At 41.8% G+C, this 24,100-nt stretch overlaps 1 protein-coding gene and 1 pseudogene across 17 annotated transcripts in view; one reads left to right on the top strand and one right to left on the bottom strand.

Moving 5' to 3' along the window:
- Nucleotides 1–24,100, bottom strand: part of ANKS1B (ankyrin repeat and sterile alpha motif domain containing 1B) — a gene marked incomplete at both ends in the record, with an annotated part of 1,047,539 nt that overhangs the window by 201,032 nt on the left and 822,407 nt on the right. The window lies entirely within an intron of this gene.
- Nucleotides 9,208–9,814, top strand: LOC308435198 (small nuclear ribonucleoprotein-associated protein N-like; annotated as a pseudogene). The gene has a single exon. The product of its transcript is annotated as a small nuclear ribonucleoprotein-associated protein N-like (transcript).

Raw genomic sequence — 24,100 nt, forward strand, 5'->3', positions numbered from 1 at the left:
GTCCATCTAGGTGAGGGAGAGCTGCAGGGTGAGGCATTTAGGAACAATAAGGAACTTAATTCTGGCGATTTAACTGTCATATCTGTTAGACGAGTGGCCATGCTGAGGATGCGGGTGACTATTTGTGGAGCTGATGGACAGGCAGGAATGCATCCCAGACTTTAACCTCTGGATAGAAATCAACACTTTCACCCACCTTCCCACGACGAGAAGCGCCTGGGAATGTGACCCTGGAGATTAATCCTTTGCAACCAAGGCTTGAACTTGAGGCCTGGAGCTCTGACCTGGCCATGGCCCTGAAACTTGCCTTTGTCTTCTGAACCTTTGTGAAGGTAGTGAATGAATGATGCAGCGCACGGGTAAACAAGAACCACAGCATTCCTTCATTTGCTCAACCCCACATACACTGGTTACCAGCCAAGCCCTACTTCCCCCCTGTCTTACCTGATTTATGTGCCAGCCTTCTCCTTTTGGTTTCTGTCTCAAACACATCTGTCACACAGATACCACAACTGGTTTTGTTTTGTGTTTTGTTCTTGAAAAGTAAGCGTGGCCATGCTATTCTACCTATTTTTCCCTTCCATGATTTTCTTTTCTAATTTTTTGATTTATTGAGATTATTCTGCACACACCACACCTATCCACTGGCTATTCTGAGCTGCCTGTGACTAACTGGTGTCCATTTCCAGATATAAATAGAGTGCTTGGCATGCTATGAGCACTGGGTACAAGGCGGGTACAGTCTCAGTTCTTGCTCCGGTGCAATCACACCTTTTCAGCTTCTTTACTTTTGCCTTTTAAAAACCACTGGCCTTCAGTTTGCCAATACCTACTCTCCCTTTATATTAGTACTTCCCTTCTCTCCCCCCCTTTCTCTTTCTCTTTCTCTTTCTTCTTCTCTCTCTCTTCTTCTCCCACTCTCCTCCCCTCCCCCTCCCCTCTCCCTCTCCCTCTACTCTCTCCCTCCCCTTTCTTTCCCTTTCCCCTTCCCCCTCTCCCTCTCTCACTTCTAAAAATACTCCTTCCCCAAATAGCCTTATTGGATTATTTAGCTCTACAGGTGAGGCTAACTCTAAATACAATCTAGTGTCTGCTCAGAATATGGGGTATTGTTTTAAACCTCTCACAGGAGGTTACAGCTCAAGGGATAGAGATTCTTTCTTGAGTTTTAGGGGGAGAAGGCCTCCATTCTCTGGATTTGTCCCCTATATCGCTCCTGCTAGGACAAGCCATGCTAATGAATTTCAGTGAGTAAGGACAGTTACAGCAGGCCGCACTGACAGCTGGTACCACAGGGCTTTGGGGTATAAAAGAAAGGTTTAGTGGTGGCACTCTTGCTGAGACTAGGGAACTTATCTTAAAGCTGAGTCACAGCAAGTTCAAAATTGTCACATCTGTCAATGCACTTATGCTTGTGAGAGTTTGGTGGGAAACTGCAAGGGTAGAGTTAAGTCAGAGATGAAACTCAATGGTAGAGTGTAGCAATAAATTCTCTTTATACTTAAAAGAAGAAAAGAAAAGAATGCATGCCTACCATGTACAAGGCTCTCACGGCATAGAAACAATAGAGGTTACTTTAAAAAGAGAAAACAGTTAAACAACAGCACCGAAACCCACAAAGAACCGGATCAATAAATAACTAGCAAAGCAGACAGTTCCCAAATTATGAGACACGAGAAGAGAATGAACAAAGGAAAACTGTCGAACTTGACGAGGCACCTGAGAAATGCAAATCAAAACTATATAGAGATTCCACCTGAGCCCTGTCGGAACGGCAGTCAGGAGGAAACCAAGCAACAGCAACTGCTGGCATTGCCGTGGTTCCAGAGGTAGAAAAGCAGAACAAGGGTACCAATGGTTCTCACCCTTTAATATGGGTCATGTTGTGGTGACCCCAACCATAACATTATTTTGTTGCTACTCTATAACTGTAATTTTGCTCTTCTTATGAACCATAATAGATATGCAACCCCCAAAGGGGATGTGACTTGCAGATTAAGAACTGTTGCCTTCTATACTACTGTTGGGAAGGCAAACTCATCTAGACTCACTGGGAATCAGCATGGAGCTTTCTCTAAACACTAAACATATACCGATCTGGCTATACCACTCCTGGTAGCTCCTTTGAAGGACTCTAAGTCAGCCCATCACAGACATACTTGCTCATAAACACCTGCCGACTCACCACTCACAACATCCCAGTGTGTCCACAACAGAGGAATTGGCAAACAACTGTGGTACCGAATCATAATTAAGAAAATTAAGCCAGACTCAGAAAGACAAATACCACGACGTTCCCTCTCATTTATGCTTCCTGGATTTTATGTGGCCACATCAAATCATGTATGTTTATTTGAAATGAAAGTAGACACGATATTGCTCGGCAGAGCAAAGAAGACAAATGAGAGCAAGAATAGGAAAAGGGAGAGCAAGGGAAAAATATAGGGGCTAAAAAATCCCCCCAAAACAAAGAAACAAAAAATCCAACCCCTAAGGGTACCACTGTACAGAACTGTGGGAGATGAATTCCTGTTTGCTCACTGTCCCTATGTCCTGAGCCGCAGCTCTTAGAGCTTCCGACAGAAAATGTAGGACCGCTTGGTACTCCAGTTAGATGGGTGTTGGGAATGGGGACAAGATCAGGAAAGTAAGACTTCTCATTTGTCATTCACATCACGTCCGGAGTGCACATGATACGGAGTGCGTATCTATGGAGTAAGTGCACACAAGGCAGGTCTTACTCAAGTGGTTGGCAGGTAGACAGAGAAATCTTGTCTGTCGTTTATGTAGGTCTCAATCTCTGTTTCTGTCTCCCCGCTCTCACTTTTTCTCCCCTTGTGCCTTTACGTTTGCTTCCCAGCTTAGATACATACACATATATGCATTCAGATAATTTATATATGCTCCTTTGGAGACCAACTAAGTTTATTAAATATTACAGTCAAAAAGCCTGAGTAAACCTCTTGGTCCCTACCTTTTGATTTACACTGTGTGTGTCTATTTGTGTGTGTGTGTGTGTGTGTGTGTGTGTATGTGTGTGTGTGTGTGTGTGTGTGTGTGTGTGTGTGACACACTATACTGGAGCTATGAAGATGGATTCGATCATTGTCTTGCTGCGGATGTGATTAGACAGTTAGCATCTCAGCTGCCAGTGAAGCATTGTAGGGATGGTTCACAATCACCCTGGTTAGGATAAAAGTATAGTCTCCAGACTGGTCATACAGGTGAACCTTCCAGGATGCTTATTAGCATGGGTTTGGTCACGTAGCTCATGCAAATGCACACATGAACACATAGCCCAAACATCATAGCAGGGTTAATCCTTCCCTTTCCTATTAAGATTTAAAACTGAAATTGCATCAGTGACTGGTAGCGCCTTTAAACTGTAAACATACTGACTTACAGAGGACACAGCTGAACTGCAGAGATGGGCCAGGACAGCCGCTGCTAATGGACTTAATTTATTTAGAGAGATAGATGCCTTCTCTGTTAGTACTTAAAATGTAGTGACATCTATGCGAGAGTGATTATGTATTAATTTGCCACAGCATTTAGATGTATCAATGAGACATTTTGTAAATTAAAATCACATCAACTAAGGGGACTTGTGTTGATTGTGAAGCCTTATTATGTTTGATTATAAGTGCCTTCCAATTATAATAGTTTAATAACTCCTGTGGTTATTCTTTACAACAAAAGCCACACTTTTGCTAATATGGGTAGAGATGGTTTATGGCCAACAGACAGGTTGAAAAGTATTGATTCTGAAGCTTTAAATTAGATCCCTATTGATTTGATGAATGAGGGTTTCATTGCAGTTAAGTGTTTTCATGGTGCTCAGCTTCTACTGCTGTGTGTCAGCAATTTTTTTTTTTTTTTTTTTTTTTTGGCTGTGCACAGTAGGCAAATTAAATGCCAGGGCCTGGGGCTATCTGGAGCCCCACTGATAACTTTGAATCACCACTAGAGATGGCCAGGTCCTTTGCCTACCTCTGTCCCATCTCTGTTCAGGAGGCTGAGCCACAGACTTCTGCACATATTTCACACACCTGCCGAGTCAACCGTGGGGTGGTCCTGCCTGCTATCTGGTAGAGGACAGCCCCTTAGTCTCTTATCCCTGATTTAGACATCTGCCCTAGGCCAGTCATTTAGGAAAGGACACTTTTTGTTGTTGCTGCTGTTTTGAGATAATAGAGTCTCATGCAACCCTTACTATATTCAGCCAAAGCTGGCCTTGAACTCCTGATCTTCCCCCACCCCCAATACTCCCAAGTGCTAGAATTATAGGCATATGTCACCATATCTGGCTCAAAACCACATTATATCAAAGAATAGTATTAGGGGCTTTGGAGTTAGGCTCATTGATTCTTTTTGGAAATATATTTGTTGAGCACAAAGCATCATTGGAGGTGCTGGGAAAACAGATTAGTAATGGCTTCATAGATGTTCACTCTAATGACTGCTTACTGTCCAGATCTTAACCACTGTGTCATTTTGGTTAAGATGGTTACCGACAGAGCTCCAGTCTCCTGATACATTCCAGATTTATGTCTGTTGGAGGAATCAACTATGGCAATGTACATAAATCAGATATTAGTCCTGGTAATCTAAATATCACTAAGTGTTAGTCCCGGGCAAAACCAAACCAGATACAAGCCATACTTAAGCCAGTTGTTTAGGTGGTTGTGAGGGTAATCATCATTGAAATGCCTCTGACTTTAATGCTTTTAGTCCAGTCTGACTAGCATTTATTTAAGATACAGTCATGAGCACTTGACAATAGGAATACCACTGCCTGCCTTCCTCATGTTTTGCTTTCTCAGATGACGAATTTGAGATGAACAGCCAAGTGTCTTTCTCTTCAGGGTACTGAGAATAAGAATAGTTAACCTTTTTTTTTTTTTTTTTTTTTTTTTTTTTGAGTCATGTACAAACCATGTGAGACTTAAATATATTGGAAAAAACCACCAAATTCAAGTCAACATGCATTTTTAAATATCAATGTTGTTACATTAGAAGAGCCCTTGGATCAGGAACGTTTAACGAACAGACCTTTTCTTTTGTTTGAAGACGTTTCATTTTTGCTTTGTTGTTAGAAGACCTCAAGGAGAGGTCACGAATCCAGTTTGGGTGAAAGCCTTAATTAACTATTGAGTTATGTGATGTTCCCTAATAATCGAGTCGGCTGCATCAAAACCCATGGGTGCTTCCAAGTGTTGAAATGAAGTCCCCAAATGATCACCTGAATTACATGCTTCTTTATCTAAATGTCTAGAAATGTGTCTAGACTGCATTATCATCGTATCATCCCAGTGAACGCTGGTTTGTTTTAATCTGTGAGCTGTTAGGAGTCATCTGAAGGCGGAGGCTATGCTGGTTATGAACTAGGGTTAGGGTGGGCACTCCGGCTAGTATTAGAAGAAAACAAGAGATCATAGTGGAAGTCAGAGGAAGCAAGTTTAAGATGCATTCACAGACAAGGGAACTCATTAAAAATGGGAGTCTTAATAGAATCTGAGGGAGTTTAGAACACAATCAAGAGAACCGCCTGGAAAAAGTTCTCATTCTGTTTTCCCAAATATGCATTGTAATTGGTATGCATTTATTTATGCAGTGATGGGTTTCATAAAGTCACTTTCATAGAAATATATAGCATATTGTGACTATGTTCATCCCCAGACATTCTTTCTTATACAAGGAGTTTAAAAGGTCCTTGTCTATGCTGTAGTTGCAGACCCACTAAGTAGGTGTCTCTAGGGTTGGGGGCTGACAGGGATTGGGTTCTGTATGGCCAGGGAGAGAAAACCACTGCCTGAGCCAATAGTCCTCAAGTGTGTTTCTCAGACCAAGATCCCTTTGGCAGCTTTGGAAATGCAGACACACCAGGGTGAAACCTAGGTTAGTAAGCTCTGCATGCAATCCTGCTGCGCGCTTAGGAGGAGGATCACTATTTGAGATAAGTCATGTCAGACACTCCCACTCAAAAAAAAAGTATAATCAAGGTAGGAAGAACCAATTCAGGTCAGAAGTCCATTGTGATTCCCTTCTGCATTGCAGAAAAGAACCAGAACATGCAACTCACTCCCCACAAGCATCCCTTCAGAGGAGAAGGCTTCTAGCCTTCCACTGTTATCCCCATTGAATCCTATAGGAGGAATCATAGAGCCAAGAAATGACAGGCTTCTGCATTCCAACTGGGATTTGTTTGCAGAGGGTGATCGTGGAAGTCACTGAGATCCTGGGAAGAGACAGATGCCCTGGAACCTAGCACTGAGGTAGTTAGAGGGGAAAAGGCTTTCTAGACCAGGGAGGGAGAAATCCCTGAAAAACAGAAAATCACTGAAAGTAAAATTTTATCTTCCTTTTTATTTCGAGAAGACAGTGACTTTTTTGGGCATGTTTCTGATATGCTGATAGAATAGAACAGAGGTTTTCTGTAGTTATTATTCAGTACGAAACGAGAGCCGCGTAAGAACAGATTCTAATGTTGCCTTGGTTTTCTCCCAGCACCATCCAGCCCCCAGAACATTCTCTGGCAGCACCCACACTCTCGAACAAGGCTGGCAGGCATGGGAGCCTCCTCCCGGTGGTGAGGGATGTGCTTATGATTAGCTGGACTCTGCCGGCTCAGGATGCTGTGATAGAGGACGACTCAGGATGGTGTTAGAGGACATCTTTTGGCTTCAGCCAGATGAACTGAAATGTCACAGTGGTCTGTATAAGACCGGGAAGAGGGCCAGGAGCCATAGCCAAGCAGAAGAGGAGGCTCACTGTGTTACTCTACACAGGTTTACTGTGTTGCCTTCTGGCAAAGGGGCATAAAGAACAAGGCTGAAACCCATTGAAGGTGAATCGCCATTTGTGAGCCAAACACTTTGTGCGTATTCTAAAAATTAACTTCAATTAATTCCTTTATACTCAGACCCTGTACGAATATTGTCCTTATAAACCAATCATCAAACCAAATAAATTCCTACATGATTTATATATATACAATTAAACTAAGATTGTCAACGAAGTCTAAGATAGTTGATTTTGTGAAACAGAATCTCTCTCTCCCTCCCTCCCTCCCTCCCTCCTTCCCTCCCTCCACTCTTTCTGCCTACCTTCAGTTCAGAAAACAAATACCATATGAGATGATTATTTTAAACACAAATTGCATTTAACAGACAGTGTCGGGTAAAGCCTCTGGGTTGTAAGTCCGCTTGCTAATTCCATCTGACTCAAGGCTGTGAAATGCATCCCTGTGAGTTATTGTGTGCCGAGACCCGCTGCCAATACTTGAGCAGACATCAGCGGGCTCAGGGGGAAATGAGATCTCCACACACACAGTGTACCTACTATTAAAATGAGGTGCTTGGTGACCCAGCCTCACTCTAACGACAGAGCTAAATTCTCTGAATTTACAGAGATGAGATTCTGAGGAGGAAAATGAGGAGCAGGAGAAAAATTTACAGGCACACAACTAGACATTTGAAGCTTCTGCTGGGATCATTTGGTCTTTATGTTTCCTCTTCTGTTCATCTCATTCCAGCCTCTGAGAGTCTCCAGGGACTATTGGTTACTCTTGCTCGTCCGGCGGCCGCTTTGTTCAATTATGGCCCTCTGTCCCACTGTAGACGTTTGCTTTCCACTCTAGGAGCACGCCTTTGTTAGATGTATTTACTCCCTCACATCAGCTCCATCATTTCTTCCTTTATTCTGCGCTCTACTGTTCTCTAATGATGTCATTCATTTTGTTGTTGGTAATATTTTCATGTGTTCTGCCCTGCATCTTATATTCTTCTGTGACACCTCTGTCACTCTAGAATATTGCCAAGTGACTCCTTTATTTACACAGCACAGAAGGGCTGTGAGTCTTGCCAGTGACAGGCTGCTCTGGCTTCTCTGGCACCTGGTACAGAGCAGACCCTCAATTAATATCTGTTTAATATGAATATGAATAATGTCTGCCCAACGGAACACAAATGAATGGGCCCAGTGATTTTGGTATAATCTTAGGGAAAATTATAAAATAATAGTGTCCACTCCTTTCATGGTATGCAACTTAATTTTTCTTTAGTTGCCTTGAAGAAAAAAAAAAGAAAGAAAGAAAGAAAGGAAGGAAGAAGGAAAGGGAAAGAAAAAAAACTGGTTCACAAGAATCAAAATAGGTTTCATACACTATGTAGATGAAGGATGTTCCCTGATGCTTGATTGGTTCCTGGATAGGTCATGCTCAGCGTATCATGGAGTGGCAGGTAATAAAGCTCCTTCGAATTGTAACTCACAATCTCTTATTCGACCCTTTCTACCTTAGAAGGCTGGTTATTAAGAATGCTGCATTTTGGACAGCATGACAAATGTCCATCAGCAAGGGTTCTTTAAGAAAGCCCTGAAAGACTGGGGCTCCAGTAAGGGAGATTAGGTCTGAAAACCCCACCTCTGCCTCTGTCTGGATGAAACTGGCTAAGACTTAAAGTTTCTCTAAATCTCAGCTTCCTTCGTATTAGAAGCCGATGGTAATAATGGGCATATTGATGGCAGAGCCCGAACTAAAGACCAAGTTTCCTGGCTCTGAAACTCAGGCTCACGATAACTATTATCCTTTCACAATTAGAAGAGGTAATCAATACAGAAATATTGTTAAAGACGCATCAAAAACATGTATGTAAACAACAACAACAAAGGTCCCCTCTTCCCTTCTCTGGTCCTTGAAATCTTAGGTGTGACATGCTCCTATGTGTGGATTTTACTGTCAATGTTTTCCTTTTTCCATTATTTCTTGATGTGCCTGTGTATATGTATATATGTATGTATATAGATATCTTCTTTTTCTTCACATTTATGGGGATTTCTTACACCTGAGAACTACTGAACAGCACGTGCCAGAGGTCAAAGTCCAGGTCAAATGTAGAAGGACAGCCTCACTGAGCCAAGATTGGCACTTGTCCCCACAATATTCTCAGCAACAGCAAGTCCCTGTGGTGGATTCCCATTCAGAACCAAGACAGGCCTTCTTAGCTGAGACACCAGGAAGACGTTAAAGCAGTATTTGGACACCAAGGTGGTGAATGTCTAGGAAAACAGGTCCTGTTGACCGTGAAACTTTGGTCAACTTACACTGTGTGTGAATAATCTGCATCAAACCTTAATTTATAGTCTTCCCCCAAGTATTAAGGATCTTGAAGTCTTATTGTTGAGAATGGCTATGGTGGAACAGCAATCATGACTGTGGTTAAGAGTAGCAGGATACTGCAGCCCATGACCAGAGAATTAGATGTATCCTGCAAGATGGAAGAATCTTCATTGACACCTTTAAGGCTTTGACAAGCACATGAATCTGACTCTCTGTGGTGAGCTCAGGAAGATCAAGCCAAAGAATGCAAACCAGCCAGAATGTGAAGAAAAACAGGTTTTGGGTCTGGTCTTGCTTTGTGGAAAGAACTTGGTTTCCGTGACTGTGGAGAGTTCACCTTCTAAAGATACTGGCATTGCTCATGTGCTACTTGCTGGCATGGCAGGTGGCCCTGGGGTTGGAAGAGCAGCTGGTAGAGGGGTATCAGTTGATGTACCTATTCCCCAAACTCCTACTGGATTAGCAGGCCCGGTTGGAGGCCCATCCCAGCAGATCATAACTCCACAGGAAAGAGGCACTATAGCAGCTGCTTCTGTTGCTGCCACAGCTAACATTGCCAGAGCCCCAACTCAGTACTCACCAGGACTCAGAACTCCAGCTCCACCTATAGGCAGAGCAACCCCACCTCCAGACATTATGACTCCTCCATCTGGTATGAGACCACCCATGGGCCTATCAATTGGCCTTCCCTGCTGAACACCTATAGGCATGTCCCCTCCAAAAATGAGACATCCTTCACCACCAATTAGAGGCCCACCTCCCCCAGGAATGCATCCATCAAGACCCTAAGATACAGTTGATAAATATCAGCCCTTCTTTGTCCCTGCCATGCATCTTGTGAAACTGTATAGCCAGCATGCTTTTATAACCCCTCTTACTTCATTAATTATAGATAATGAATGCATAGAGTAATTGGGGAAAAAAAACAAACAAGGAAATAAACACCAAAAGAAAAAAAACCAAGAAGGGAAAACCACCCTAGAACGTCTCTTTGTTTTGCTAAGGAATGTTTAAATTCAAAATCATCATTGTGATTGCAAAATCAATGTCAGAAATTGGGGAGAGAGATGGCACACACAGCTGTGAAGATGGAGTAAGGGTTCTAGAAAGTTGAGGTGAGATGCTGACATGAGTTGGGAAGGGACCACCTGCCCAGGCTCACCTGACATTCAGATAGAGGGTAGCGTGGGTTTTCAGCACTCAGAGGAGGCTGAGCATTCTTCCTTTAAGTAGTCATTTAAGGTTCTCAGTTTGCTAGCACCCAGTGAGAGCTTTGTTCTGAGGCTCAGATAGAAGACTAAAAAATCTTCGTGAAACATGGCAGTCTTGGTGTTGTCCATTTTCATAGAGTAATTTAGTCGCTCAGTGTGGAGGAGGCCTACCTAGCTCTTTCTGGCAATTTTACTGTCAGTGTGAATAAATCTGTAAAAGAGGAATTAGCTGACTCACATATACTACTCTGTGAAATGGGATAAGACAGGAGTTGAGTTGGATTACACTGGAATGATGATTTTATTTTTTGCTTTCAACTTAGACTTTGTATGGTTGAAGATGAATTTATTCATTGGTCTGGAGAAAGAATGATCCGTGTTCCTCAGGGTCACAGCTAGCAAGATTACACCAAGAGGGCATTCCATTCCATACAACATCCCATGTGATTGGCTGTCAACAACAAGGTTGACTGCATCAGTATCATCATTTATCAGATAAGGATACAGGCTCAGAGTCAACCTCAAGGTCAGGACCTTGTCCAAGTTGGTGTGAGATGTCAAGTTGGCCTGAGACATAAGTCTGTGGCCAATTCCACATTCTAGTCGGTGTTAACTATGCTCTGCACTTATGTAAGAAGAAAGTATTTTGAAAAGGGCATTCTAGCTGCCTAAAGATGATGAAGACAAGGACCAAAGACAATGATTTATAAATGGGAATCTAGGCTTGCCAATGTCTTTAATGTCACAGAGGAGGAAGTATAGGCACAGAGGAATAGGAACATTGAATGGGTACCTCATTTAATATAAGTTTTGCTTGATACTGGGTCCTGGAATGCAGTACAGACTCCATTTGTAACATGAACAGATGATCTCTGGTCATTTTTGACATATGTCGAGATTAAGGATAGCTGCTGCATATGCCACACCATGGTGGCAGAATTACAGAAGAACTTGGGATTTCTTGTCTTAGCTTAGAAAGGAAATGCATGGTGCTAAAAGTTGGAAACAGATCTCCACATTTCTTGACACCTATTCTTTTTGGTTGATAACATGAATATCTGTAAGGCATTTAAAACTTATATCCAGCAAAAGTGAGCGAAACAACTTTTATTGGTTATTAAATATTTACCAGATGTCCACACGTTTTTCAAACCTCTTTAACTCTTTGAGAAAGCTCTTTTATTCCGCCTTTCCTTTTCTCCCCTTTGAAGCTGCCACAACAGAAGACAGGAGCTGGCTGGCAGGGGATCCGAGTAGTGTAGAAATCCATAGTTACATTTGAAGATATTTCTGCTTACATCTTTCTCGAGGCAACACATGATAAACCAGTAATAGCTTGTTGGTATAACAGTCTTTGTAAATTATGTTGAACAGTGTTTTCATTTGAAGAAAGTATACTTTAATCTTGGGGTTTTTCAAACAGACTCTGTAGATTATCTTGTTATGTAGACTAATCTGGCTTGAGCTTCCTTATGTGGCCCAGGCTGGCCTTGATTGGTGATTCTCCTGCATCAGCCTTCTAAGTGCTGGGATCATAGGACTTGCCACCACATATGGCTCAATTTAGGAAACAGAAAGAACTCATCTCAGGCCTCAGCCACCAACAGAAGGAAGACAAGCATTCATGCCTCCTAAATGCCACCTCAGGGCTGTTTCTGTCCAGTCGGTGCTGACATGGGCGTTAGGAACACAGGCATTAGAACTACTATCCATCTTCCCATTCTGTCTGGATGGCTGAGATGAAATCGCCTCACTTCTCTGGAACTTGATTTTGTCAGATGTTAAATGAAGATAAAAGTATGTGAGGAGGTTGACTAACTGCGTTAATACTTGCAAAGGGCTCAGAGCCATGACTGCCCCATAATAAACACTTGATGAGTAGCTATTCTTGTTCCTACAATGCCTTTGGAGACCCAAGTGCAGTGTAGGAACTCCCAGAGGGACGAACTGAGGAAGAATTACTATAAATAACACAGAAAGGTAACCTTTCTTCAGAGATAACATGGAGTAGAACATAGTTCAGATTAAATCCCACAGAGACTCAGGAAACTGTGGGGGCTGGAGGAGACCAGCATAGGCTGATGTTGGATAGAAGGAGAAGTCAGGGAGAAAACATAGTCACCCTATAGCATTAACTGAAGGGAACATTCTATGGCAAACCAGGACAATTACTCTCCCGCCTTCCTGTCTCACACTCACCAAACACATTCAGAATCGCCTCTGTGTGCTCTATTCTTCGGTAAAGGTATGGAGGAGACATAAATATGTAATACTGTTATGCCTTTAATGAAGGAATATTATTTTTTGTTAGAGAAAATAGCATCTTGGCTCTGAGTAGTTGGTCCTTGAACAGAGACCCAAGCAAGATGAAGGAATCAGCCCCGTGATTATCTAGAGAAAGAATGTTTCAGGCAGAGAACACCAACCTGCATTGAGAGAATGGAAGGGTAAGACGGAGTCTTGCATGGTTAGAATGACAATCTGGGGAGGCAGGAAGGGACTAGTCACATGACACCCACAAGGTAAGATTTGGATCCAACAAAAAGAAGCATCATGAGTCCAAAGCCATGCACAGTTGAGGTTATGCTGCGCCATCTACCTTGACAACGCCCTTGACAACTATTTCAGTCTCAGTAAATGAAAGACAGAGTTAGAAGAACGTGGGTCAGTCAACCTTTGTACTCTTAACGTGAAAAGTCACTGTGACTGAAAAAATAAGAAGACGATAATATATTTAATATGCTCAAATACCTGGATTTGTATCATGTTAACAATACGATTAAACAGTATTGGTCAGTATTTAATTCAAGCCCAGGAGCCTGGTGGTGGGAGTAGGTTGGGACTTAGGGAATGTTAGACACTTATTGCCTGGAGGCATAGTTGGTAGGACCAAGACTAAGAATCAAGCCTAGTATCTGCAGGTCCTGGGGAAATCTCATGTATTTGGGGTTTTTTTTTTTTTGTTTCTTTGTTTATTTTTTTATTTTTCCCACTTGGCTTCAGAATAAGATGCTGAGGCTAGACCTTCTAAAAGTGAAAGATAATGAGTCACATAAAGCACAGGACTTAGCAGGGCTGGGATGCCACTTGATTTGGGCTGTGCACACATCCCTCTAATAATGCACTGGGCAGCCTGAAAGCCTTAACTCACTAAGTACACACACACACACACACACACACACACACACACACACACACACACATGCAAACGTACAAGCAAACACGCACGTGTGCACACACACATACACACCTCCCATCTGCATCAAGCTGCCGGTATACCAACTTTTACCAATAGAAATAAGTGACTTCCCATAGCAACCTCACGATAGTGATCCGTTTCTAGTCAAACATGTCCAGGGATGCACCTTGAGATGAAAACAGGTGGGCTGATCAGGCTTCATACCATTTTGATGACATGTGTGGCATTACAAACTGTCCTGAATGTAGTTTTAGGGTCAATCCTCTGTTAACTGCCTTATGCATAATTGTACATGTATATGATTAAGACCAGATGCATTGTGGTAAGAGACATGAATAGTAGAAAAGAGGTTATATCAGTTAAAATTGAGCAAAGCTCATTATACTATGCTTTTAGCAACCAAAGATCTTCTTTTGAGCCGAATTAAAGAAAACCTTGTGCGATAGTTGGGACCCTTGAGCATCCTCGCTCAGGTGGCCCGTTGTTTCTCTCGACAGTATGACAGACAGTTTCTGCTTCACGTCTGAACTGCTTCCTTGTCGCTTTGCAAATCTGTATCTACACTATCTTACTTCCTTGACTAAGAAATCAAGAGCCTAGAAACAAGGGGTCCAGACCTCTACGGCCAGTAACCAAATCTCAGAAAGGTACCCGGTATTCTAAGTCAAAGGAGGATTGTGTGCAAGGCAGAAAAAAGACAGCTTATAGGTGTTTTCAACTCATTAACATTACTCACCCACCAATCTGTACCCATTGGAAGAAGAGAGACTTCTCTGACAAGTTTAGGCAAACAAACAAACAAACAAACAACAACAAAAACAAAAAAATCAAGGCCAGGAGACACACAACAGATAAAGATCAGAACGCCGTGAGATCTCACAATTCAAAAGTGCACACAACTCAGGAAAACAGTTACTGTTGGAATGGAGTAAGTTACAAGAGGTTCCATCACACTTCTGGGGTTAAAAACAGCAGAGCACAGCTTGATCAACTTTTTCAACCAGAAAATACTTGCTCATGTGTAGCTAGAGACTACTGTGTTTCTTTTCTTTCTCTTCTCTTCTTGTCTTTCTCTGAATTAATAACCAGAGCTGTTAAATTATGGTCATGTCAGGGATTTCTGGGCGATGAATTACAAATGCCACTGATGGAAAAATATTGACATTTTTCAAGGGATCAATGAAAATGCAGTAGCCTATAGAGCATGTTTGGCTGCCAATAATACTACGGAGCTGACGCAGGCAAAAGACACATCATTGTTGGCTATTCTCAGCCTATATGCACTGATACACAGTAAAATTTTAGTGGTAGAGATGGGGTGTGAACGGGTTTAATTGCAAATACTTCAAAATTCTTGCATGCCACAAAAATTGTTGGTATGTGTTTAGCCTCTTAGATCGAAATATTCAAATCGCCTTTATCAGGAAAAAAATCTTGCTCAATCTTTGAAGAAATTTGCATTTCTATGCAAAGAGAGAACACAATATCCTTGGCTGAGTTATGAAAGTCAGCAACATTTTGTGGTATATGATTAGCACATCCCGAAAGCAACAATTCTAGAAAGTTTAAATTTAGCCAGGGAAAAGCAAAGGCATCTATCTATTTGTATGTAGGCATGGGAATGTAAGCTTCACTGTGGTGGTTAAATGTCACACATCATCATGGAACTCCTAAGAGGTGGGATCACTGGATTCTGATTTCACATTTCGAAACTAAATGTTGAAAAAGTTCAGTGGTCCACGATTAGCCAAACAACCACATCTGATCAAATAAAAATGGTTGTTAGGGAAAAGGACTTTTTTTAAGGATATAATTCTTACCTGATAGAGACTCCAAATGCAGAAGGTAATCCATGTCAGCCTTAAGCTTTGCATTTTCAAAATAAAATTTAAATATTGAGCATAAAATGTGTTCTTTGTATTAGTGGTCAGTAGACCTTGTTGACAGCTTAGGAAAGAAATGCCTTGGTGGTCATCTGGAGCAGTGGTTCTCAACCTTCCTAATGCTGGGACCCTTCAATACAGTTCTTCATGTGGTAGCTGCCAACCATAAAATTATTTCTATTGCTACTTCATAACTATAATTTTCTGGTAGAAACTGTAATGTAAATATCTGTGTTTTCCTATGATCTTAGCTGCCTGCGAAAGGGTCATTTCGCTGCCAAGGAGTCACAGCCCACAGCTCAAGGAATGCCTGTGCAGTGTGGCTTAGCTTCACTCACATTTAAGTTGTGATTGAGAAGCTTACTGGTTAGGTTATTCTGTGGCACACGAGAGAGCTAGAAAATACCTATAAAGAGCTTAATGTCCATGCCCCAAAAAAGTACAGTCTAACCTCATCTAATTAATGTATATCTCATTTAAAGTATATAAAAAATATAAAACATTTAAAGTAGGTTTTTTTTTTTTCATAGCACAGAGCTGAGTATTCCTTTAAATTGCTTTAATTTAGTGTTGTTTGTTTTCTGTGGGGCTCAGACCCATGGTCCTGTAATCCTAGGATGTACTCTTCTATGTAGTTAGACCCTGAGTCCCCAATATCTATATTTTAATTTATATTAATGCAGTTATTTATATAGCTGTGTTTACATATATTATTTTATTTGTTCTCTAATCATTTATTCTTGTCCCCTTTCCCTCTTCTGTTTCTGCAATAAGTATTGGATTTAATATTTCATTTTGTTTGTACTATTGATTTATTAACTACACATTTTCCTTGTTGTTCCAAGGTGTACATATGGACTTTTAGCTATACCACGAAGCATCCGAAATAACTTGGCATTAAGAGTAATGCACTATTCCTAGGGCACACGAACTTCTGTTTCTCATAGTCCCTGCTACTGTTAACATCCAACTCTCTCCTTTGTCTGATTTTAAAAACAAAATGAAACAACCATATGATGGCCAGGTTTTTTCTTTAACGGTTGCTATCTTTTAAGGTAACTTTTTAAGATGGTAAAAAGTAGTTCATAGGTATCTATATATTTACCATTACTGAGACTTCTCTATGTAGATTCAAATTTCTACCTAGCATCATTTTCTTTCTTACAATATTGGAGCTGCTAGAGTCAGTTATCTTGGCTTTTTTTTTTTTAGTATAAAAAGAGCAGTTTGTTCCGGTTTTGTTTTTGAAGGATATTTCCGTAAAACACTGGACCTTAATGAAAAGGGTTTTTGTTGTTTTGCTTGTTTTTTTATTAACATAATGGATTTTTAAAGATGTTGCTTGTTTTCTTCATTTCCCACAGCTAATGTCCAGAGCATGCAGAATTCCTCACTTTGCTTCTTTATGTCTTTCTTCTCCGGATGTTTCTGGAGGCTCTTTTTGGTGTTGTAATTCCGTTATGCTAGGCTTGCTATTAGTTCTCTCTCTCTCTCTCTCTCTCTCTCTCTCTCTCTCTCTCTCTCTCTCTCTCTCTCTCTCTGTCTCTCTCTCTGTCTCTCTCTCTCTGTCTCTCTCTCTCTCTGTCTCTCTCTCACTTAACAATTCCAACATCTAATTTAGAAAATCTGGTGGCCATTATTTCTTTAAATACAACCCATATATTTGACTTATGCATTATTCTCATTAATACATATATCAAATCCCTTGATTTATTCCAAGGCCACTGCAGTGCTATTACATTTTTTTTTTTATCTTTGCTTCATTTTGGATGACTCTACCGTTTCTGCTTTCAAGTTCTCAAGCATCTTTCTAAACTAAAGCAGAACTAAAGTGTGTCTATAACTCACAAACCATGTGATTAGTGTGAGGTCCTTCTGACACTCTCCTACACAGGTAGTGCAGTCTTACTGAGTACAGTGTATCCTTCTGTATGGACTCTGAGGGGTCTCACTGAATGGCCTAGGTGACTGTAGGGGTCTTTTCACAGTGACTATATAATTATCTACTGCCTTCCCATCCTGTTGTCTGTTCTGAGGAATTTTCTTATTACCAGTTCCTGCCTCTTTGGATTATAAAGTTGCACGGTCAGGTTCCAGCATGCACCGTGCAGATTTTAAGAGCTGCAATTCTTGGCCGTTGCTTATTTGCCCTCTCTGTGTCTTTACTGTCTACATCTTTCCACAGGCTTCTGTCTCTCATGACCAGACTCTTCACTTCAGCATGGGTGCCATTCAAGCTCTTTCAGGTTATCCTTCCCTCAACAGCCCATGCAGGCCGAAAGTTAGAAGCAACCATAGGACCCCACTACTCTCTTTTCTCTATACTGTGAGTTCAAAGCCTGGATGGGCTTCATGAGGTCCTGATCTCAAAAACAAAACAAAATGAAGCAAACAAGCAAAGCACAAAAAGAAACCAGTTTAATCTACCGAGATGTTGAAATGAGTACAAATGAGGGACATCCGATATAAAATGGCAATTATTCACCATTCAATTCAATGGTGATTATATCAAACCCAGCTTCACATAGATGCTTTATGTTAAGACAGTAATTTCTCCTCTGATTCTCGATAGGCCAGGTTTTAAGATAACTGTAAGAAAAGAAAGCAGGATATTTAAAGGGTCTAGCCACTTATACCACTGGAATGCGATCTCAAACATGTTTATTAAATATTTATTTGGTAAAAAAGAATATTCACAAAATATATGTAAATTTTAGAGTACTGCTCTTAAAATTTTAATGTGCAAACAAACCACCTGGGATCTTGTTAAAGTTGTAGACTCTGACTCAGATGAGGTAGGGTGGGCAATACAACCTGTCTCCTGTATTCCCAACAAAATCTCATATTTCTGCTATGCAGACCTAGCCTTTGAGTCACAAGAATAAAGACAGAGTTAATACAACCACCACCTGTGGATAACCATAGACTATCACTATGTCTGATGGACCCTGTGTACCCTTCCTGACCCCACCCCTTTCCTTTCCAACCCCACCCTTTCCTTCCTGACCCCACCCCTTTCCTTCCTGACCCCACCCCTTTTCTTCTTGACCCCACCCCTTTCCTTCCTGACCCCACCCTTTTTCTTCTTGACCCCACCCCTTTCCTTCCTGACCCCACCCCTTTCCTTCCTGATCCCACCCCTTTCCTTTCCAACCCCACACTTTCCTTCCTGACCCCACCCCTTTTTTCTTGACCCCACCCCTTTCCTTCCTGACCACACCCTTTTTCTTCTTAACCCCACCCCTTTCCTTCCCAACCCCACCCCTTTCCTTCCCAACCCCACCCCTTTCCTTCCTGACCCCACCCCTTTCCTTCCTGACCCCACCCCTTTTCTTCCTGACCCCACCCCTTTCCTTCTTGACCCCACTCTTTTCCTTCCTGACCCTGCCCTTTCCCTTCCTGGCGCCAACCTTTTTCTTCCTCTAGGTTCTTGATTAAGTTTTCACTATCATGTTGCTTTTATTAATCATTTTATTGTAGATGGTTATCTCCCTGAGTTACTTAGTTCACATGTTACAGACTGTAAGGACCAGTGGAATCACTTGTATATAAGCATACATACATTTATTTATTTATGCAAATTCCTGTTCAGATGACTGATGCACATAGTGAGACCTAAGCATGCTATCCACACAGATGCTGAACTGCTCATTGTCCCGCATATATGCACCCACTGTAGCGCCTGCTTTGATGCCAAACTATCAATACAGTGGCTGACGGCTTTCTACTGCCACCAACTGTGCAGATCTGTTTGTTCTCATCTGTGTTGCTGCATAAGAAACTGTCATGTGCTCAGTGGCTTAAATCTACAAGTGCATTTTATGGTGTAGCTCTGTAGATCAGATATCTAAGTGGGCTTGTCTGCTTTCTTAGCTTAGGGTCCACAAGTCAAATGTTGGCTGTCACTTTGTCTGAAGGCACCATAGGAGAGTCTGCTTCCAAACCAATCAGATTGTTGACAAAATCCGGTAATTCTGAGTTACCTGACCATGCTCATTTTCTTGTGACCTGTTGTTAGGTAGTGCCTACTCTAAAAATCAGCAGACACTTTTACATCATTACCCTAAATAGCCCTTTGTCATCCGAGGAGAATTTAAACTCATGGCATTCCTCTTAACATTTCAATTCCCTCTGACCTAGAGAAAACTGAGCTTCAAATATGTCCATGTGATTAGCTTAGGTATCCTTAGGTAGTCTCTCCTTTGACATTCAGTATGTGGTAATCACAAAAGAAACACTAAGGATGAAGGTAATGGTCTCTGCCTACCAAAATTCATGGGTATCCAAATTGGCCTCAATCATGCACTAGACCCCATCCATACAGCAAAATACACTCCGTTTGGAGCTCAGAACCCTGTCCCAACCTAACATCCCAATAATACAAATAATCTAAGCCAGGTGGTGAACAAAGACAAGGTAACTGTCTCAGGTCCTTTTCTGTTGCTGTGCTAGGATACCCTAATGAAAAGCAGCTTAGGGTAGAGAAGATTTATTTTGGCTTACTGCTCCAAAAGGGATACAGTCCATTGGGGTGGGGAAGACATGGTACCAAGAGTGAGGCTAGCCTAGCAGTTGGGAAACTATATTTTAATTCACAAAACAGGAAGCAGAGAGGGAGAACCCGGAAGTAGACCATGCTGTAAAACCTCAAAGTCTGCCACCAGTGATGTCTTTTCTCCAGCAAGGGTAACCATTTTAAACAGTGTTAGGGTCTATGAATCACTGAAGGAAGACCCCAGATTCAAATAGTACACGAAGGCAAAGAATATTTACTCTGTAGAAATTACCAGCATTCAAGGGGTCAATGGTGACCAGAGGCAGTCCCAGGCCCATTTTATGCAAGGCTAGGGGGATTTTCCTGAAGGGTTGATTAGTAAGGGTGAAGCAGTGACATTAGTACAATTTTGATTGGTTGCTGCTTTAGTTTCATTGTATTTGGTGAGACCTTAAAGAACTTCAGAATCCAACCCAACTGTGGGTTCCTTATCTCCTGGGACAGCTAGATGACCCAGGAGCTGACTCAGCTCCAGAAGTATACTCCCTAAATCAGGGTCATCATGGATTAATGACTTATCATCAGTGGCTTCCTCTGCGAGGCTTATTTTGCTTCCCCAGGGAGCTGAAAATTCTTATTCCCAAGGCTTTCGAACCTCTCAACAGCACTGCCAATGTGGGAGCAAATGTTTAAATGTGTGAGCCTCTAGCAGTGGCATTTCTCACTCAAAGTGCAATGATTTCCAATTCAAAGTAGTGTTGAAAGCAAGTACTAGCCAGGAGAAATTGTTTCCTTTCGGACCCTGGCAATCAGAACCACGTGGTCTAAGCTCTCCTTTCCCTTTTCCAGGCTTCACCTCTGAGTGGTCTTTCCTTTTCCATAGTATTTGAATCATTTTATTGGCTTTCTTTTAAGAAAGTTTAATTCATTAGCTAATGGATTCATACATGTCTACAAGAATGTCCCCCGTGTGTGCATGAGTGCGTGTGCCTGTGCACTTGTGGAGGTCAGAAGAGGGTGCTGGATCCTTCAGAGCTGGAGTTTGCAGGTAGAGCTAGAGATCTGGATGCAGCTATTGGACGGGCTCTGGGATACTCTGTGCTCATGACTGCACGTAAGCACTCCTAACTTCTGACCTATCTCTCTAGGACCAGTCAGCTCTCCTCTATATCTTTCTGTGTGTTCCAGAGATCCATCTCAGGTCATCAAGCCTATCTATGGGAAACACTTTTACCAGCTGAAACATCTCCCTGGTTCTCAGTCTCCTTCTGCAGCAGAGTCTGGGAGCTCTGGGGACCCCTTTTCATTAGTCTTATGGGTAGTATTTAATATATTATAAATAAATGCCTCAGCATTTATTTCTGACTTTTTGAATTCTTTTGCCACTGGGGTCAATTTTCAAAGACATTTATCCTGGATTGTTTTTATTTTAAGCCCCTCCCCCATCCTTATTCGTTTCTCTCCTCTCACAGTTTTCTGTAAAGCAGCAGAGGACAGCTCAGCCTCAGCAGTTTTCCTGGAGAGCTCCTTAACGACGTATCAAAGTACAGCTCATAGTTTAAGGTACATTGTCAAAGAGTGTCTCTGTTGACCTGGACTTGTCCATTCCCAACAGCAGTTCCTGGCTCCTTCTCAGCCCTCCCTGCCGGCATTCTTTATATTTTATCTTATTATTATAAACAGATTTTTTCATACAGTCTATTCTGATTACAGTCTCCCCTCCCCAACTCCTCTCAGATCCTCCACACTTCCCCACCCACCCAAATCCATACTGTTTCTCTCTCTCCCTTATCAGAATACAAACAGGCATATAAAAACTGAGAGGATAAAAACAAACAAAGCAGAAAAAGAAGAAGAGCAGAGGTATTGCCATCTTCGGTGAAATGCAGTGCTAGGGTAAGAAAGAGAATGTGCTCTTGACATAAAATAGACCCATTGATCAGTGGGATCTAATTGAAGACCCAGATATAAATCCATGCACCCGTGGACACCTGATTTCTGATAAAAAGGTCAGAAATACACACTGGAAAAAAAGACAACATCTTCATCCAATGGCACAGGTCAAACTGGATATCAGCATGTAGGAGAACACAGATAGCCCCATATCCATCACTGCATAAAACTCAACTCCAGATGGATCCAAGACTTCAACATAAAAGAAGATACACTAAATATGACAGAAGAGAAAGTGGAGAATAGCCTTGAACTCATTGGCACAGAAGACAACTTCCTGACCAGAACACAGTTGACTGAGACACTAAGATAAACAATTGATAAATGGGACCTCATGAAACTGAGAAGCTTTTGTAAGGCAGAGGACACTGTCAATCAAAGAAGCAGCCCACAGAATAGAAAGGGGGTTTTGTAGTGTTTGTTTTTACCAAGCCTACATCCAATAGAGGGACAATAACTGAAATATACAAAGAACTAAGAAAAATTGGACATCAAGGAAACAAATAATCCAATTAAGATATGGGGTACAGATCTAAACAGAACTCTCAAAAGAGGAAGCACAGATGGCCAAGAAGCACTTAAAGAGATGGTCTACATCCTTAGCCATCAGGGAAATGCAAATGAAAAACAATGTTTTGAGATTATTATCTTACACCAGTTAGAATGACCAAGATGAAAATCACAAGTGACAGGTCGTGCTGGCAAGTTTGTGGGATAAGGGCGACACTCACCCATTGCTGGCCAGATTGCAAACTTGTCCAGCCACTGTGCAAAGCAGTGTGGCAGTTCTTTGGGAAAATGGGAATAGATTTACTTCATGATCCAGCTAAACCACTCTTGGGCAAATCCAAAGAACCCTATGGCCAATATTCTTTTTCCTCTTATTTTAATACTATTAATTTAACTTCAGAAACATTTCAGCATTCTAAACATACAAATAATCACAGAATGTTGAAAACTGTGTTTAGGTGCCGAGGGTTCTCTAATATCCATGGATACAGTAGGTCTTCGCTTTGCTGACAATGATGCGTTCTACAGTTTCTTTTAAAAGTTTAAAATCTACTGCACTTAACTAAAGAAAAAACTCCAAACACTTCTCCTGCCAGCTGACCCTTCCCCTTCCACAACTCAGAATGCCAGCAGGATGCTATGCCACTATATGCGAAACCTAGACAACCTGAAACTAAATGGATGCCCACCACAGTACCCACAGGTCCAGCCTCAGTGCATGCCCTGAGCTATGTCCCCTCCAAAAGGCATCTTCCCCTCACAGCCTCCATGCCAAACAAGGAGCATCAGAAATCTGTCTGGGCTGTTTGGTTCTCTTTACAAATTATAGATATGTATAGTTGACAGTTCAGGTTTTCTAGCTAATAACCACATAGTTAACATTATCTTACAAGTTGAGAACAAGATGCTCAAAACATCTCCGAATGCCTTGTCACACCAACAGCGAAGTGCACTGAGTGAGGAGGACTCGAGAGTGCCTTTCATTTTAACAATGTGTGGAGCTCTGCACAACTTTGATACAGTTTCAGGGTGCTCCGGACACCCACGGCCACTTCATGTAAACCACTGACACTTTGAGAAACTACAATGTGATCGTGATCAAATTTTGTAATTAAACCTAACAGGAGCAATAGACAGGACTCACATAAGAGATGTGTCAATCACGCGCTCTCCAACTCTAAGGTATTCACAAGGAGACGGTTTTTATTCATCTTCCTCTTATTCTTCTTCCTCTTCTTCCTCCTCCTCTTCTTCCATCTTTTTCCGGGCAACTTTAGCAGGACCCTTGGCGCCATCAAACTCCCCTTTAGTCAGCAACATCTTTCTCATACTTCTTCATCAGCTTTGCTGCCTTGGTAATGCAAGGCTGCTTTTCACATTCACTTAAGTTATTCCACATCTCACCCAGCTGTTTTACCACACCTGCGGTGGAGATGCCAGAGTTTGTGGATTTGATCTTGGGGCAGAATTTGGAGGAGAGTAAGAAAAATCCAGATGGAGGTCCTTTGGGGGCACGTGGGCCCTTCTTGCCTCCTTTAGCTGGTCCATAATCTTTCATGGTGAACTTTATTCGCCTTTGTATGGCCAATATTCTTAAACTCTAGATTCTTACTTATTATCATTATTATATTAGGTTGGTGTTTTGTGTAGATAAATATAGTTAAGCCTAACTTTTGAGGGGCTCTAGAAGGCCCAAGCATGGCAACCATGGCTCTGGCAGGCCTTGCCCTT

Source organism: Micromys minutus (genome assembly GCF_963924665.1).
Source record: "Micromys minutus genome assembly, chromosome: 22".
Lineage (NCBI taxonomy): Eukaryota > Metazoa > Chordata > Mammalia > Rodentia > Muridae > Micromys > Micromys minutus.